Genomic DNA, 18,025 nt, shown 5'->3' on the forward strand with positions numbered 1-18,025 from the left:
CTGTACTCTAGCAATTTGGATTTGAAATGATAACCTTATAAATACTTCAAAATTTGACATTTGCAACAACTTCAAAATTTGAGGGTTAAGTAACATGGATGAAAGTCTAATTCTGACGTGAGACTGAGACGTGGTAGCTTTTTGGTCCCCTCTTAGGGGACCAAAAATATTGTGACAAATTCACTTATATGTGTATATGTGCAAATACTTAACTTTTTACTACTTTAATACCCAAGTGAATTTGTCCCAGTACTTTTGGTCCCCTAAAATTGGGGGACTATGAACAAAAAGGGCTGTAATTTCTGAAACGGTTCACCCGATATGGATGAAAATACCCCCAAAATTTAAGCTGACAGTCTGCACTTTAATCCTCATAGCCATTGTATCATTTCTAATCCAAAATGCTGGAGTAAAGAGCCAAAACAACGAAAAGTGTGCCACTATCCCAATACTTTTGAAGCTCACTGTATACTGGACCACTCACTACACACTATCTGAGCCAGTAACTAAATGACGAATAAATAAATCCATAACCTCAGGTATGTGTGTGTGTGTGTGTGTGTGTGTGTCCATACATGCGCAGGGTGCCCCGTGTCCTCAGTGTGCCCATGCTAAAAGAGGCCCCCTACACACACACACACACACACACACACACACACACACACACACACACACACACACACACACACACACACACACACACACACACACACACACACACACACACACACACACACAACCACGTGCACAAACACACAGCTCACAAACTGAATACACCAATGTGTGAGCTGATGGAACAAGAGCCTAGCGTTTTCCTCCCTGAGTGACAGTGGCTTGTAGATCTTAATGAAGGTGATGTCTAATGCTCACTACCTATGCCACATATGCTACACCCTCCCCCCCAACCCACCGCTAAAACCAGGCCATCTAAATCACCTCAATCAACACCATCATAATTCCTACAAATCACACCTCCTGTTCATTTTCACACCACGACCCTGTTGGAACTGAAACTGAGTCAGGATCAATGAATGTTGTGACATCCAGTCTGCTCTAAATAAAGCCTACAGAAATAGCCCTGGTCTGGGAACAGATCATGATAGATCACACTGTTCCCAGTTTGGAGTGGTTTTCACTGTTGTCCCCTATAAGAAAATAAAAATAAATAGGCACAGACTTTTTATCCACATAGGGACGTTCACCTAGTGATAAGAGGAGGGAATCAACACATATCCCTAGAATAGACCTTAGCCTAGAGTGAGCTCAGTGTGAAGACATGGAGAACATTATTATACCACCTAGTGGCATAACGAACATGGACACCTAGTGGCATAATGAACATGGACACCTAGTGGCATAACGAACATGGACACCTTGTGGCATAACGAACATGGACACCTAGTGGCATAACGAACATGGACACCTTGTGGCATAATGAACATGGACACCTAGTGGCATAATGAACATGGACACCTAGTGGCATAATGAACATGGACATCTAGTGGCATAATGAACATGGACATCTAGTGGCATAATGAACATGGACACCTAGTGGCATAATGAACATGGACACCTAGTGGCATAACGAACATGGACACCTAGTGGCATAACGAACATGGACACCTAGTGGCATAATGAACATGGACACCTAGTGGCATAATGAACATGGACTCCTAGTGGCATAATGAACATGGAAACCTAGTGGCATAATGAACATGGACACCTAGTGGCATAACGAACATGGACACCTAGTGGCATAACGAACATGGACACCTTGTGGCATAATGAACATGGACACCTAGTGGCATAATGAACATGGACACCTAGTGGCATAATGAACATGGACACCTAGTGGCATAATGAACATGGACACCTAGTGGCATAATGAACATGGACATCTAGTGGCATAACGAACATGGACACCTAGTGGCATAACGAACATGGACACCTAGTGGCATAATGAACATGGACACCTAGTGGCATAACGAACATGGACACCTAGTGGCATAATGAACATGGACACCTAGTGGCATAATGAACATGGACATCTAGTGGCATAATGAACATGGACACCTAGTGGCATAATGAACATGAACACCTAGTGGCATAATGAACATGGACACCTAGTGGCATAACGAACATGGACACCTAGTGGCATAACGAACATGGGCACCTAGTGGCATAACGAACATGGACACCTAGTGGCATAACGAACATGGACATCTAGTGGCATAATGAACATGGACACCTAGTGGCATAACGAACATGGACACCTAGTGGCATAATGAACATGGACACCTAGTGGCATAATGAACATGGACACCTAGTGGCATAACGAACATGGACACCTAGTGGCATAACGAACATGGACACCTAGTGGCATAACGAACATGGACACCTAGTGGCATAACGAACATGGACACCTAGTGGCATAACGAACATGGACACCTTGTGGCATAACGAACATGGACACCTAGTGGCATAACGAACATGGACACCTAGTGGCATAACGAACATGGACACCTAGTGGCATAACGAACATGGACACCTAGTGGCATAACGAACATGGACACCTAGTGGCATAACGAACATGGACACCTAGTGGCATAACGAACATGGACACCTAGTGGCATAACGAACATGGACACCTAGTGGCATAACGAACATGGACACCTAGTGGCATAACGAACATGGACACCTAGTGGCATAACGAACATGGACACCTAGTGGCATAACGAACATGGACACCTAGTGGCATAACGAACATGGACACCTAGTGGCATAACGAACATGGACACCTAGTGGCATAACGAACATGGACACCTAGTGGCATAACGAACATGGACACCTAGTGGCATAATGAACATGGACACCTAGTGGCATAATGAACATGGACACCTAGTGGCATAACGAACATGGACATCTAGTGGCATAACGAACATGGACACCTAGTGGCATAATGAACATGGACACCTTGTGGCATAACGAACATGGACACCTAGTGGCATAATGAACATGGACACCTAGTGGCATAATGAACATGGACACCTAGTGGCATAATGAACATGGACACCTAGTGGCATAATGAACATGGACACCTAGTGGCATAACGAACATGGACACCTAGTGGCATAACGAACATGGCCACCTAGTGGCATAATGAACATGGACACCTAGTGGCATAATGAACATGGACTCCTAGTGGCATAATGAACATGGACACCTAGTGGCATAATGAACATGGACACCTAGTGGCATAACGAACATGGACACCAATTGGCATAACGAACATGGACACCTAGTGGCATAATGAACATGGACACCTAGTGGCATAACGAACATGGACACCTAGTGGCATAACGAACATGGACACCTAGTGGCATAACGAACATGGACACCTAGTGGCATAATGAACATGGACATCTAGTGGCATAACGAACATGGACACCTAGTGGCATAACGAACATGGACACCTAGTGGCATAATGAACATGGACACCTAGTGGCATAACGAACATGGACACCTTGTGGCATAATGAACATGGACACCTAGTGGCATAATGAACATGAACACCTAGTGGCATAATGAACATGGACACCTAGTGGCATAATGAACATGGACTCCTAGTGGCATAATGAACATGGACACCTAGTGGCATAATGAACATGGACACCTAGTGGCATAATGAACATGGACACCTAGTGGCATAATGAACATGGACACCTAGTGGCATAATGAACATGGACACCTAGTGGCATAATGAACATGGACACCTAGTGGCATAATGAACATGGACACCTAGTGGCATAATGAACATGGACACCTAGTGGCATAATGAACATGGACACCTAGTGGCATAATGAACATGGACACCTAGTGGCATAATGAACATGGACACTTTGTGGCATAACGAACATGGACACCTAGTGGCATAACGAACATAGACACCTAGTGGCATAATGAACATGGACACCTAGTGGCATAATGAACATGGACACCTAGTGGCATAATGAACATGGACACCTAGTGGCATAATGAACATGGACACTTTGTGGCATAACGAACATGGACACCTAGTGGCATAACGAACATAGACACCTCCGAGGCCTAAGCAAAAAAGCAAGAATGTGGTGCACGCCCACGCCACCACCAAAATGAAACAGTGAGATAGGAGAGAGGAAGGGACGACACCATTTAGATGGAACGAGACGGTGACAATACTACGGGCTGATTATCAGCACAAAATGTCATCACTGAGATAGCAGGCTCTACATCTCAAGCAAAAAACAACATCAGCAATACACTCACCAGCTTCCGTTGTTTATGTGACACGGACATGCTACAGCATTCAGGGACTGTACCGTGGCTAAGGTGCACACGGAGCAAGGAGACACTGCCTGGAATCTGTCTGTTGATGAGCTGGAAGTGTTCGTTTCAATCCTGTATCTCCGTGGAGCATTCGGTGGAAAGAGCGTGTGTATGGAGAGCTTCTGGTGAGGTACTTTTCTTTGGAGAAACCATGTCATGGGATCGCTTCAGAGAGATTATGCTTTACCTCCATTTTGATGAAACAGAAATTCGCCATGGTATCCAACGTATAAATACCTGAATATTTTTACTGCTGTCTTATCGACACTTATATTCATTATAATGCCATTATTGCTTTTTGCTGATTTTCACTGTTTCTCAAGCACACTTGTCACTTATAATGATGTTTAGGATACTGCTGTTTCTCACTGTTTCTCAAGCACACTTGTCACTTATAATGATGTTTAGGATACTGCTGTTTCTATCATTTGACCTCCTGTCTTACTGTTCATGCGTCTTGGTGAATGTGGTATTGTGGGGTATTGTTTTTGTCGTCATAAAAAGAAGCTGTTACCGTGTTCCAACACATACGCCTTCTGTTTCATAATTGTAGCAAAGGTATTCCATTAATAAAATGCATAGAACATTTTAATGTTATGTTTTTACATATAGCCTAGTCACAAACTAATGAAATAAAAAGTACCTTAGACCTTCATAAACATAACCAAACGATTGTTTTCACAATAGCATATATTAAAGCATTAATTACACTGTTAGAATGTTGTAGTCAAAGTGACTGCTCATTAGCTTGAAGGGGGGTTCCCTCAAGGCCCAGCTGTTCTAGTGTAAAAGAGAATGAAATTAAAGCAGAAAGAGGAGAGAACGAGTGATAAGAGGAGTGACAGACAGAGCCGAGGTCGATAAGAGGAGTGACAGACAGAGTCGAGGCCGATAAGAGGAGTGACAGACAGAGCCGAGGGCGATAAGAGGAGTGACAGACAGAGCCGAGGGCGATAAGAGGAGTGACAGACAGAGCCGAGGGCGATAAGAGGAGTGACAGACCGAGCCGAGGGCGATAAGAGGAGTGACAGACAGAGCCGAGGGCGATAAGAGGAGTGACAGACAGAGCCGAGGGCGATAAGAGGAGTGACAGACAGAGCCGAGGGCGATAAGAGGAGTGACAGACAGAGCCGAGGGCGATAAGAGGAGTGACAGACAGAGCCGAGGGCGATAAGAGGAGTGACAGACAGAGCCGAGGGCGATAAGAGGAGTGACAGACCGAGCCGAGGGCGATAAGAGGAGTGACAGACAGAGCCGAGGGCGATGAGAGGAGTGACAGACAGAGCCGAGGGCGATAAGAGGAGTGACAGACAGAGCCGAGGGCGATAAGAGGAGTGACAGACCGAGCCGAGGGCGATAAGAGGAGTGACAGACAGAGCCGAGGGCGATAAGAGGAGTGACAGACTGAGCCGAGGGCGATAAGAGGAGTGACAGACTGAGCCGAGGGTGGTAGGACGAGTGACAGACCGAGTCGAGGGCGGATCAGACAAGCATTAAAGAAGAGCATGATTGAGCAAGATTAAGACTAGAGAAACCATGGAAGCAGAAAGACTGAGAAAGACCCAGAAAGTATCCACACAAGAAAAAAAAATCATGGCAGTTTCATTGACATTCAGTGTGATTCTCTCATGAGGTTGTGGGTGGGAGAGTGAGGAGCAGCTGGTGACCGGGGTGACTCGGAGGCCAGGTCTGCTGCCCATTGGTTGGGCTAGGCAGGGCTAAATTTAGACTGCAAGCATTGGCCGGGCCATCATCTGACTACTACACACATTCTGAGAAACTGACTGACCAAAATGTCATGGAAACATGCTATAAATACTGTACAATGCGTGTGTGTACTCACAGCCCTCGTATATGTCCGTGGGTATGTGGACTGCTGTGGTGTTGTAGGAGATGAGGCGTCTAAATTGCTCGTCTTCCTTAAACTCTGGATAAAGCCGGTTTGGCTTCTTGACCTCTGTATCATTTGAGTCCAGCTATAAGGGAAAAAGACGAAAAGAATGAGATATTATTGACGCAAATTGGAGGTCAATGGAGAGTATACTGCATGGATTTGGTGAATACAAAGTATTGTGTGTGTGTGTGTGTCTGTCACTTTGCATTATGGTGCGTTGTATGATAACACATGCGTGTGTCTGTGTGGCGCTTGCTCCATCTCCTGTGGCTGTGAATAATACTGGCGTGTGTTCAGATGCCTGACAGTACTGATCTCCTGTGTCTTGGCCCGTCAAAGCCAGAATGACATCAGTTGTTCAGGAGAGGTGTGTGCCTGCCTGCATGTGTTCTATCACCACATCCCCTGTGGAATTACTATCTGATCCCCAGTATCAAATCAGACAGATGACTTCAGAGGCCAAGGGATGCAGACGATATCACAGGCACAGATACGTGTTCTTGAGATAATCTCTCACACGCACGCACGCACGCACGCACACACGCACGCACACACACTAGACATAACATGCATGCACGCTCATTTGAATATGCACGCATACAAACACACATGCTAACAAAAACACACACTAACCCTAGCGTACTATAGCAACTGTGTCTTTTCAGGGCTCTAGAGCCTGGGCCACAGCTGGGGGATGTGGGGGATCCTTTACGGCTATCAATACGCTTTACAACAGGTTTAGTAACCATGGCTACAAAGACAGAGGGTGCAGGTGGGATTTTGTTGAATATACAGACTCAATATGACTCAGACAACGTCTCTTCACTGCACATGGAGGAAGTAACAGTAGAAATGTACTCACGTTTTCTTTGGCATAGTAGTAATGGATGTCATCAGGCTATGGAGAAAGGGCGGGAGGGAAGAGAGAGAGAGAAAGATGTAAAACACAGATTTCTGAACACAGCCGGTCGTTGGTAGGGGTTTAAATCAATGTGCATTGTAAAGTTTTCAGACAGTGTTAGAGTTGTGTGGAAACTGTGTTCCTATGTTGTTTCTATTCTTCAGTGTGCTTGTATTATTTGTCTTATTTTGTCAATTCAAGCACTTCTTCACTCTCTGCGTATGTCTATGTGTGTCTCACATGCACAAGTGTGTGTACTCCCTTAATACAGTGCGTGTGTGTACTCCCTTAATACTGTGCGTGTGTGTGTGTGTGTGTGTGTGTGTGTGTGTGTGTGTGTGTGTGACACAAAAGCATCAGTAGTGTTGTAACCAACTCTCTCTTTCATCCGCTGTGCGAGCTTCCTGTTAGAGCACGAGCAAGCCAGGCGCTAATGAGCTAGCCTATCCAGCCTAGCTGACAGATGGATGCCTTGGGGACATGGAGCCGGTTCACTGGTTAGCACCACCTGCCTGCCACCCCCGGCGCTGCAACATGGGGCTAACGCTACATGAACCACAGACCTGTGATCTGCTGGTGGTGTGAGGCTCGATAGTTAGCGCCAGGCCATTAGCGATGAGCTAGGTGTTAGCGATAGACAGTTCTGACAGCGGTGCTCCAGCATCTGCTCACCTCCCGAGAGACAGGCTGCAGTCCTTGCAGAGCTTACACACAAGCTCGCACACATATACACACTCTTTCTGTCTTAGTTTCTACTGTATCTCCCATATACTCAGATCCCTGAGGGGTGAGACAGTGTGACCTTAGTGTGAGTGTCGCTCCACAACATTAAGATGGCCTGACAGCCATCATGAGGAGGTCTCTTCATGTTAGCTTTGAAGCACTGTGGCTACACTCCCCACCTCCTGAAGTGTGTGTGTGAGAAAGTGTGTGTGTGTTCTAAGTGCATGGATGTGAATGTGTGTTAAGGTGGTTTCACACACACAGAGGCTTGTAGAGTACTGGGGTAAATGTTTTTAAGTGATGTAACTCCAGAGGGAGGACGTCTTCTGGGCTTTCATACAGAAATGAGGCGTGTGTGCAGGGATATTTGATCTCCTACACCAGATTGTGTACACACACACACACACACACACACACACACACACACACACACACGCACGTATACACACACACACGCACCCTCGGGTGCAGCAAGGACATGGGCGGTTCACGGAGGACTACGCTGTAACCGCGATGTTGGCCGGACGGATTGAGAAGGAGTGAGGAGGGGGTGTCTGGAGACAGACTGGACCACGTCTCCTCCTAACACTTTCACTGAGCGCGTGCAAGAGCCACATGGAGCCAAGACACTCCTCACGACACGCAACATTGCCTGAGAAAGCCAGCGGTTTTCTGAAATGAATAGAGAAAACTACATTCAGCCTCGTTTGTCGTTGCCTGGTTGACACGCACCCGCACACACACACTTGGGATCAATTAGCTAGCTCAACATAAACAGTCTGAAAAAGCCAACCTCCGAGTCCTTTCATCGGTGCAGGCTTAATTGGCTAAGACTAACATGTGCGCTAATATTTGCTCGTTAGTTACAGAAAACGCTGGACGTTCACACTAATGACTCTACGCCAAGGGGTAATTATCCAAGCTAGCCAAGCATCTCCCTCCAGTCACACATCCCAAGCCTCAAAGAAGTAGACCACGCCAGCATAAAGCAGCACGAAGCTGATACTACTTTGTCCCACACACACGCATGTGCACAGGCACGTACACAGGTGGAGCACGCACGCACAAACACACGCACGCACAATCACACGCACGCACGCACACACAAACACACGCACAAACACACGCACAAACACACGCACGCACACACACACACACACACACACGCACACGCACACACACACACTTCCCGTGAGCGTGTCGGAATCAGACTGATAAGAATCCTTTAATGGAGAAGAGTCATTAAAAGGAGTATCGGAGGCGGTTATAATGACACTGTCCAGGATAGTTTGAAGCTAATAGACTAATAGGAGGTAATGGAGTCTTCCCACATAGAGGCAGTAAAAAATATATATATAAACAGGGAATTTGTCATTTTTAATATATGGCTGCCGAAAGTGAGTGGCTTTCGCATTACTAGGTAGGAGTAGGAGAAGTAAGTTAACAATTTTAATTCATTAGAAAAACTTTGTGGCTCAGACAAAGAACGTTTGGACATGGGGAGTTGAGGAACTGCATCATAATTTATGATGAGGCCTACTAATCAAGTGCAGAGACAGGCTGCTCAGTAGAGAAATGTGTCCGATGGGGAGTGAGTTCAAGTAGAAGAAAAGGTTACTGGAATCGTGTTCATACAGTGCATTCGTAAAGTATTCAGACCCCTGGGCTTTTTCCACATTTTGTTACATAACAGCCTTATTCTAGAAAATATATATATTTTTATCTCATTATTCTACACACAATACCCCATAATGACAAAGCGAAAACAGGTTTAGAGAAATGTTTGCACATTGATAAAAAAAAAATATATATGATATTATATTTACATAAGTATTCAGACTTTTTACTCATTACTTTTTTGAAGCACCTTTGGCAGCGACTACAGCCTCGAGTCTTCATGGGTCTGGAGCTACAAGCTTTTGGGGAGTTTCTCCCATTCCTCTCTGCAGATCTTCTCAAGCTCTGTCAGGTTAGATGGGGAGCGTCGCAGCACAGCTATTTTCAGGTCTCTCCAGAGATGTTCGATTGGGTTCAAGTCCGGGCTCTGGCTGGGCCACTCAAGGACATTTAGAGACTTGTCCCGAAGTCACTCCTGCATTGTCTTGGCTGTGTGCTTAGGGTCGATGTCCTGTTGGAAGGTGAACCTTTGTCCAAGTCTGAGATCCTGAGTGCTCTGGAGCAGGTATTCATCAAGGATCTCTCTGTACTTTGCTCCGTTCATCTTTGCTTCGATCCTGACTAGTCTCCCATTCCCTGCCACTGAAAAACATCCCCACAGCATGATGCTGCCACCACCGTGCTTCACCATAGGAATGGTGCCAGGTTTCCTCCAGATGTGACCCTTGGCATTCAGAACAAAGAGTTCAATCATGGTTTCATCAGACCAGAGAATATTGTTTCTCACGGTCTGCGAGTCCTTTAGGTGCCTTTTGGCAAACTCCAAGCGGGCTGTCATGTGGCTTTTAATGAGGAGTGGCTTCTGTCTGGCCACTCTACCATAAAACCCTGATTGGTGGAGTACTGCAGAGATGGTTGTCTTTCTGGAAGGTTCTCCCATCTCCACAGAATAACTCTGGAGCTCTGTCAGAGTGACCATCAGGTTCTTGGTCAACTCCCTAACCAAGGCCCTCTCCCTCGATTGCTCAGTTTGGCTGGGCGGTCAGCTCTAAGAAGAGTCTTGGTGGTTCCAAACTTCTTCCATTTAAGAATGATGGAGTCCACTGTGTTCTTGGGGACCCTCAATGATGTGGAAATGTTTTGGTACCCTTCTCCAGATCTGTGCATCAACACAATCCTGCCTCGGAGCTCTACAGACAATTCCTTTGACTTCATGGCTTGGTTTTTGCTCTGACATGCACTGTCAACTGTGGGACCTTATATAGACAGGTGTGTGCCTGTCCAGATCATGTCCAATCAATTGAATTTACCACAGATGGACTCCAATTAAGTTGTAGAAACATCTCAAGGATAATCAATGGAAACAGGATGCACCTGTGCTCAATTTCGAGTCTCATAGAAAAAGGTCTGAATACTTATGTAACTAAGGTATTTGTTTTTTATTTTTAATACATTTGCAAACATTTCTAAAAACCTGTTTTCACTTTGTCATTATGGGGTATTGTGTATAGAAAAACATTGATGTAATACATTTTAGAATAAGACTAATGTGGAATGTGGAAAAGGGGAAGGGGCCTGAATACTTTCCGAATGCACTGTACACTGGCTTAATGGGAATTTGAGAGAGTAAGACCCAGTGCGTGCATGGCTCTGAATGTGTCCCAATGCAATCTAATTGAATTCTACTTAATTGAACGCTATTAAAACTCTATTGTCAATCTAATGAGATTTTATACAAAAATGAACATCTAATGTCTTTTTTTTAACCAGGTAAGTTGACTGAGAACACATTCTCATTTACAGCAACAACCTGGGGAATAGTCACAGGGGGAGATGGGGGTGAATGAGCCAATTGGAAGATAGGGATGATTGGGTGGCCATGATGGTATGAGGGCCAGATTGAGAATTTAGCCAGGTTAACACCCCTACTCTTATGATAAGTGACCACAGAGAGTCAGGACACCCATTTAATGTCCCATCCGAAAGAAGGCACCCTAAACAGGGCAATATCCCCAATCACTGGCTCTGGGGTATTGGGATATAGTTTTTTTAGACTCAAGGAAAGAATGCATTCTACTGGCCCTCCAACACCACTTTCAGCAGCATCTAGTCTCCCACCCAGGAACTGACCAGGACCAACCCTGCTTAGCTTCAGAGGCAAGCCAGCAGTGGGATGCAGGGTGGTAAGCTGCTGGCAATTACAACAATCATATATGATCGTGAATTAAATCAATCTTTTCTTATAGAGTTCAAGGCTTCTATAGGTAATGCATCCAGAGATAATGAGGACATTAATAATGTTGATCTCCACAACCACTGGCTCACCTCAGGATCATTCTTCCACCGATGCCACATCTGAAAATCCTCTGCAGCGGATGCCAGTGTCTGGACAAAAAACAGAGAAATAGAGTTGGAATTTTAACACATATTTCCTTTCAATTAAGGAGTTGACATAGTGCTTGTGGCAAGCAGAGAGAGAGAGAAAGAAAGAGGGAGAGAGAGAAAGAAAGAGGGAGAGAGAGAAAGAAAGAGGGAGAGAGAGAGAGAGAGAGAGGGAGAGAGAGAGAGAGAGAGAGGTACAAATGTTCATTAACATTGATCACAGACATGAAAGTGTTAAGAGCATAAAGGCCACCATACTCCTCCACTGTACACAACATATGCTGAGGGTACATTACACACCTCAGCTTACCTTATTATGGCTCATTCACACAACTGGCTCACCTTATCATGTCTAATTCAAACAACTGGCTCACCTTATCATGGCTCATTCACACAACTGTCTCACCTTATCAAGGCTAATTCAAACAACTGGCTCTACTTCTACAACCACTAGTAAGGCTGTCAATACAGGAAGTTATTTTAGACTGAAAATCTAAACAAACACATTTTCACTCAACACCCCCAGGTGTGAAACGAGGCTGGGGGTGTCACAGTATAAGACGTCATTGTGCTCAAGTTAGATCCCCCCACTCCATATTGGCCCAGATCTGGCCCTAATGACTAGGTTAATGGGTTTCTAATGTAGATCATCTTTTCATCTCAAACTGGTCTAGAAACACACTGTAACACTAATTTCCCCTGGGGAAATATGGAATCTAATTCCAGTCACTAGCTACTAGTACTGCAGAAAGAGAGTTATTCACGTCACCCATAAATGTTATAAGTTAAATTCATTGAATAAAGGTGAAGTGGGGGGTTAGTGAGATGAGATAGTAACAAGAAAATCAACGAGCGAAACGAGCGAACGAAAACAATACAACGAGCTTCCTTTGAGGATGAATCACAGGGTGCAGAGATCTTACAATCTTCACAGTGGCAGTTTGTGCTGTATCTATCAGAACTCGGATCTGCAGGCCAAGTGTCCCCTTTTCTTTGGCGCGCTTACGCTAAGTCTCCCCATTTGGCTACAATGAGAGGGCTGTGTTAGCATTACATCCTCTCCTCTACACAATGATATCACAAGTGCATAATTAAAGTGACTATGCCTAATCAAAGCCAATGAACCCTCAATGCATACTGCCTGCCAGAGAGCTTTGCAAGCACCCTTTTTCTATCTGTCGCTGAATACACTGAGGCGGCTAACACTATTCTAAAGCTAATGTGTTTTGCGCTGCTAGCGTTATTGGCTTGCATCTTCCCCTGGGCTTCTTGTAGCTTTGTAGGCCTCCTGACTCTATCAAAGCTAAGACTAATTGATGGACAAAAATGACCAGTGTACTGACAGAGATGGAGTATAGAGGGGGGGGGGTAATGTTTTTAGGGTGAAGTGATGTTCCCTACATTTTTGGGAGGCACCGAGCAAATGTTTGATCTTGTGAGTGGAAACTTGAACATTGTGAGAATTTTGTGCAACTTCCGGCACACGTTTACAGTGAACACTGAGGCTGTTCCATTACAGTTTGAGACAGCAGCCAATAGGCTATTGTGGCTATTTGAGCATAATGTAGGCCTACCAACAAAACCAATGGAGCAAATCCCACAACATTTTCCATGGGATATAGCTTTTGATTTCTATGATATATCCTACAGTAGCCTATATGTGGTGTTTAATGCAGGCCTACACTGCATGAGACTTTTAAAAACATTTTTACATTATGAAGGGCTTGTAAATTGCATTGTTTTGTGTTATATGATACAAGAAACCATTTTATATAAATTCGATTAACTATTATTTCCATATGGAGAATTAGACAATGTAGACTACCCCTCTGCCTATTGGGTTATTTGCATATTCAAGCTTGTCTCAGAATACAACACTACCCCTTTAAGACATACACTTTTTACCTGAGCTTAAAATATAGCCTACACACGTGCTCTTGTATGAAGCAGTAACTCCACATTGCTGACCTATAATTTACCTATAACTGGGCTAATTACTCGCTAAATAGCAAAGAATATCAACAAATGTGCACACGTGCGGTTTTGCTCTGATCTGAAAACCGCATACACTCACCAGTGATTGAAAGACCGCTTGAGGCAACCCCCGACAATATAATTATATTCCGTTCTGCTCTGGCTACAACACAATCACAGGCTCAATCTTGCAAAGTTAGATTTGGTTTGGTTTGTTGCATTGAAAAGGGGCTGATATCATGTTGATTCGATCACGAAAGAATGTTGATCTATTTCGTGCAAACTAATGGGGCGAACTCGGTGAAGTTCACTCTCTTGCGTCTCTGCGCCGCAGTCCTGGAGGAGGTGCGCAGTGTACAGTCGTGGCCAAAAATTTTGAGAATGACACAAATATTAATTTTCACAAAGTCTGCTGCCTCCGTTTGTATGATGGCAATGTGCATATACTCCAGAATGTTATGAAGAGTGATCAGATGAATTGCAATTAATTGTAAAGTCCCTCTTTGCCATGCAAATGAACTGAATCCACAAAAAAACATTTACACTGCATTTCAGCCCTGCCACAAAAAGACCAGCTGACATCATGTCAGTGATTCTCTCGTTAACACAGGTGTGAGTGTTGATGAGGACAAGGCTGGAGATCACTCTGTCATGCTGATTGAGTTCAAATAACAGACCGGAAGCTTCAAAAGGAGGGTGGTGCTTGGAATCATTGTTCTTCCTCTGTCGACCAAGGAAACACGTGCCGTCATCATTGCTTTGCACAAAAAGGGCTTCGCAGGCAAGGATATTGCTGCCAGTAAGATTGCACCTAAATCAACCATTTATCGGATCATCAAGAACTTCAAGGAGAGCGGTTTAATTGTTGTGAAGAAGGCTTCAAGGTGCCCAAGAAAGTCTAGCAAGCGACAGGACAGTCTCCAAAAGTTGATTCAGCTGCGGGATCGGGGCACCACCAGTACAGAGCTTTCTCAGGAATGGCAGCAGGCAGGTGTGAGTGCATCTGCACGCACAGTGAGACAAAGACTTTTGGAGGATGGCCTGGTGTCAAGAAGGGCAAGAAAGAAGCCACTTCTCTCCAGGAAAAACATCAGGGACAGACTGATATTCTGCAAAAGTTACAGGGATTGGACCTACACTGCATGAGACCATGTTTGCAAAAGAAGTGTTTCTGAGCTTGTCAATATTATACAGGTAAGCTAATGGTTATATAGATCAGGAATGAAAACAGGCTCTATAGACCTCTATGTACGAGTGACTGTGTCCAACACACAACCACCCGTTGTTATGTTGGAAACCTACTGACCAAAGAAAGACAAAACAGCTCAATCAAGCATGATGGTCTTGTAAGTATAAAAGCAAAGCTTGTTTTCATATAATTTTTTTTTTTAATCTTGAAAAGGGAATGGAATGGGATTAATGTGATGTGTGAAGAATCCAATTTATCTTGAATGTGGTACAAATCACATTATTGTGGAAGCACCTCCTAAGAGTCTGAATTAAGCTGTTTGGATCCTAATGGGCTGACCATTATGGGGCAGATCTGACAACACATAACGTGATCTCTCATGATGAGCTCCTCACTGTACATATATCAGTGGAAAACCTACTGTGATAACTGTGACACTCATTTCTCTCAGTGCAGACACTTTCAAACCTCTCTCTGATCCTTCCTGAAGAGCCAACACCCGAACAATGTTCGCCTCTCATTCAGTATGAAAGACAATTTTATTTGGAGCTTAGCTCATTCTCTCTCTGTTTCTTCCTAATGAACTGGTGTGTTGCAATGTTTATGTCAAGTTTTGATAATGAAATCCGTTACGGGGGTTTCTTTTCAGACAGCTAATTATACTGAGTGACTTGAGACTTGTGCCCACACCGGTTGACGTGTGGTTGCCATGGCGATATCCATAGTTTGAGTTTATTTATTTTTATTTTTACAGGGACAGTGCATATTAATCAACGTTTCAATAAAAGTGTAGCCAGCCGGCTAATTTTCAACCGCAGTCCCTGGGCAGGTTATTAAAAGAATTACAATACAGACAAACAATGAGTAGTGAGCACATGCAGAGCAACATAGGACAAGCAGCACGCAGACAGAGCAACATAGGACAAGCAGCACGCAGACAGAGCAACATAGGACAAGCAGCACGTAGACAGAGCAACATAGGACAAGCAGCACGTAGACAGAGCAACATAGGACAAGCAGCACGCAGACAGAGCAACATAGGACAAGCAGCACGCAGACAGAGCAACATAGGACAAGCAGCACGCAGACAGAGCAACATAGGACAAGCAGCACGCAGACAGAGCAACATAGGACAAGCAGCACGCAGACAGAGCAACATAGGACAAGCAGCACGCAGACAGAGCAACATAGGACAAGCAGCACGCAGACAGAGCAACATAGGACAAGCAGCACGCAGACAGAGCAACATAGGACAAGCAGCACGCAGACAGAGCAACATAGGACAAGCAGCACGCAGACAGAGCAACATAGGACAAGCAGCACGCAGACAGAGCAACATAGGACAAGCAGCACGCAGACAGAGCAACATAGGACAAGCAGCACGCAGACAGAGCAACATAGGACAAGCAGCACGCAGACAGAGCAACATAGGACAAGCAGCACGCAGACAGAGCAACATAGGACAAGCAGCACGCAGACAGAGCAACATAGGACAAGCAGCACGCAGACAGAGCAACATAGGACAAAAAGCAACTAAACTAAATATCTAAAAGCAACAGTGTTTCCATACCTCACAACCTACAGACAACAAGACAACATGGAAAGTGACAATACACAGCTAGGGATTATGTCTGATTGGCCTTTAGCCATGTCTGTTTTTTTTGTGAAAGTGTGACAGTTGGTGCAGTTGTGTGTCTGATGGCAGTGTGTTCCAGACATGGGAAGCTCTCACAGAGAAAGCAGATTGACTAAAGGTGCTTTTCATTAAGGGAACTATACAGTCACTTCTAATGGCAGACCTTGTGGATCTGCTGCCATGGGTTTGGGTTTTCTGTTTGACAAAAGTATCTGCCTTGTTATCTGAGGATCTCAGCGATGGTTGTCAGGCAGGCTGGACCCCGTATTGTGAGTGGCGAGGGGGAAGAGGTGAATTGTATTGTGTCATGAGGACGTGCTCTATGATATGCAATGAGAGGGAAATGTGAAACATGCTTTAGTTGTGTGCCTTAGTTGTTGGTGCTGTGAGGACAAAAACTTGAGACTTCATTCGTGTGTGTGTGTGTGTGTGTGTGACAGGAAGAATGGACTGTGTTGGTGAGGATTAACACAAATGCCAACAAAACTGTGCCTGTTGGAGCCCAACACACACACACACACACACACTCAAAAGGTCAGTCATCCTCAGCATGATCTCACCCCTTTGGTTTAAGCTGTTAAATAAATTCAGACTGTGTTAAACGCTCTAGCAAAGCACTTGAATTCCGAATGAGGACTAAATGCTTTGAGCCACAGTTTAAATTCAGGCTGGTAAATTATTTACAACTCTCACACAGGAGCTCTGAAGTTTCAGCATCCCTCCAAACAAGTCGACCTGACAACTATGTCTGTATCCAGTCCATATTTGATTAGACTATGGATCTGGGGTGAATCTCCTATGCGTGCCAAATAAATATTGCCGCAAAATTTGGATCAATTCAATCAGTTCTGAATTCAATTGAGGAAACAGACTTAACTAATTATCTGAAAAATATCTATGTTGACAAGATCTGAAGTGAAGTAAATTTGAACACATACATATCTTTCTTTGTGTCCCCCTCTCTGCCTCTCCTGCCTCTCCTGCCTCTCCTGCCTCTCCCCTCCTCCGAGACAGTAAATCCAGACTACTAGTTTCCCTCCGTTTAGCGCTCATATCCATCCCTGCATCCATTATTTAGACAGGAGAAGCATGTAAACACGGAGAGGAAGTGGTTTCTCTGTCTTTATCACTGAGGAGGATTCGAGATACATTCCCCAATCAGGGAAAGGAGACAGACAGAGACAGACAGAGCGGGAGGGGGGGGGTTATAGGAGATGATAATGTTTAGTGAGAGAGAGCGTAAAGAACATGCCCCAAAATATGATTATTGTTTCAATTCATACTTGATGCATGATCAAAGAGAAGAGATGATGATCAGTGGAACAATGAAATGTGCTGAGC

The 18,025-nt window shown here is 44.7% G+C and overlaps 1 long non-coding RNA gene across 1 annotated transcript; it reads right to left on the bottom strand.

Moving 5' to 3' along the window:
* Window positions 1–4,259: 4,259 nt before the first annotated feature.
* On the bottom strand, window positions 4,260–11,893 carry LOC139400634 (uncharacterized). Its single transcript, XR_011632686.1, has 3 exons — window positions 11,829–11,893; window positions 7,125–7,160; window positions 4,260–6,344 (listed from the first exon to the last, which is right to left on the bottom strand). It is a non-coding gene; the product is annotated as an uncharacterized lncRNA (long non-coding RNA).
* Between the last annotated feature and the right edge of the window lie 6,132 nt (window positions 11,894–18,025).

This window comes from Oncorhynchus clarkii, unplaced genomic scaffold (genome assembly GCF_045791955.1).
Source record: "Oncorhynchus clarkii lewisi isolate Uvic-CL-2024 unplaced genomic scaffold, UVic_Ocla_1.0 unplaced_contig_2882_pilon_pilon, whole genome shotgun sequence".
Lineage (NCBI taxonomy): Eukaryota > Metazoa > Chordata > Actinopteri > Salmoniformes > Salmonidae > Oncorhynchus > Oncorhynchus clarkii.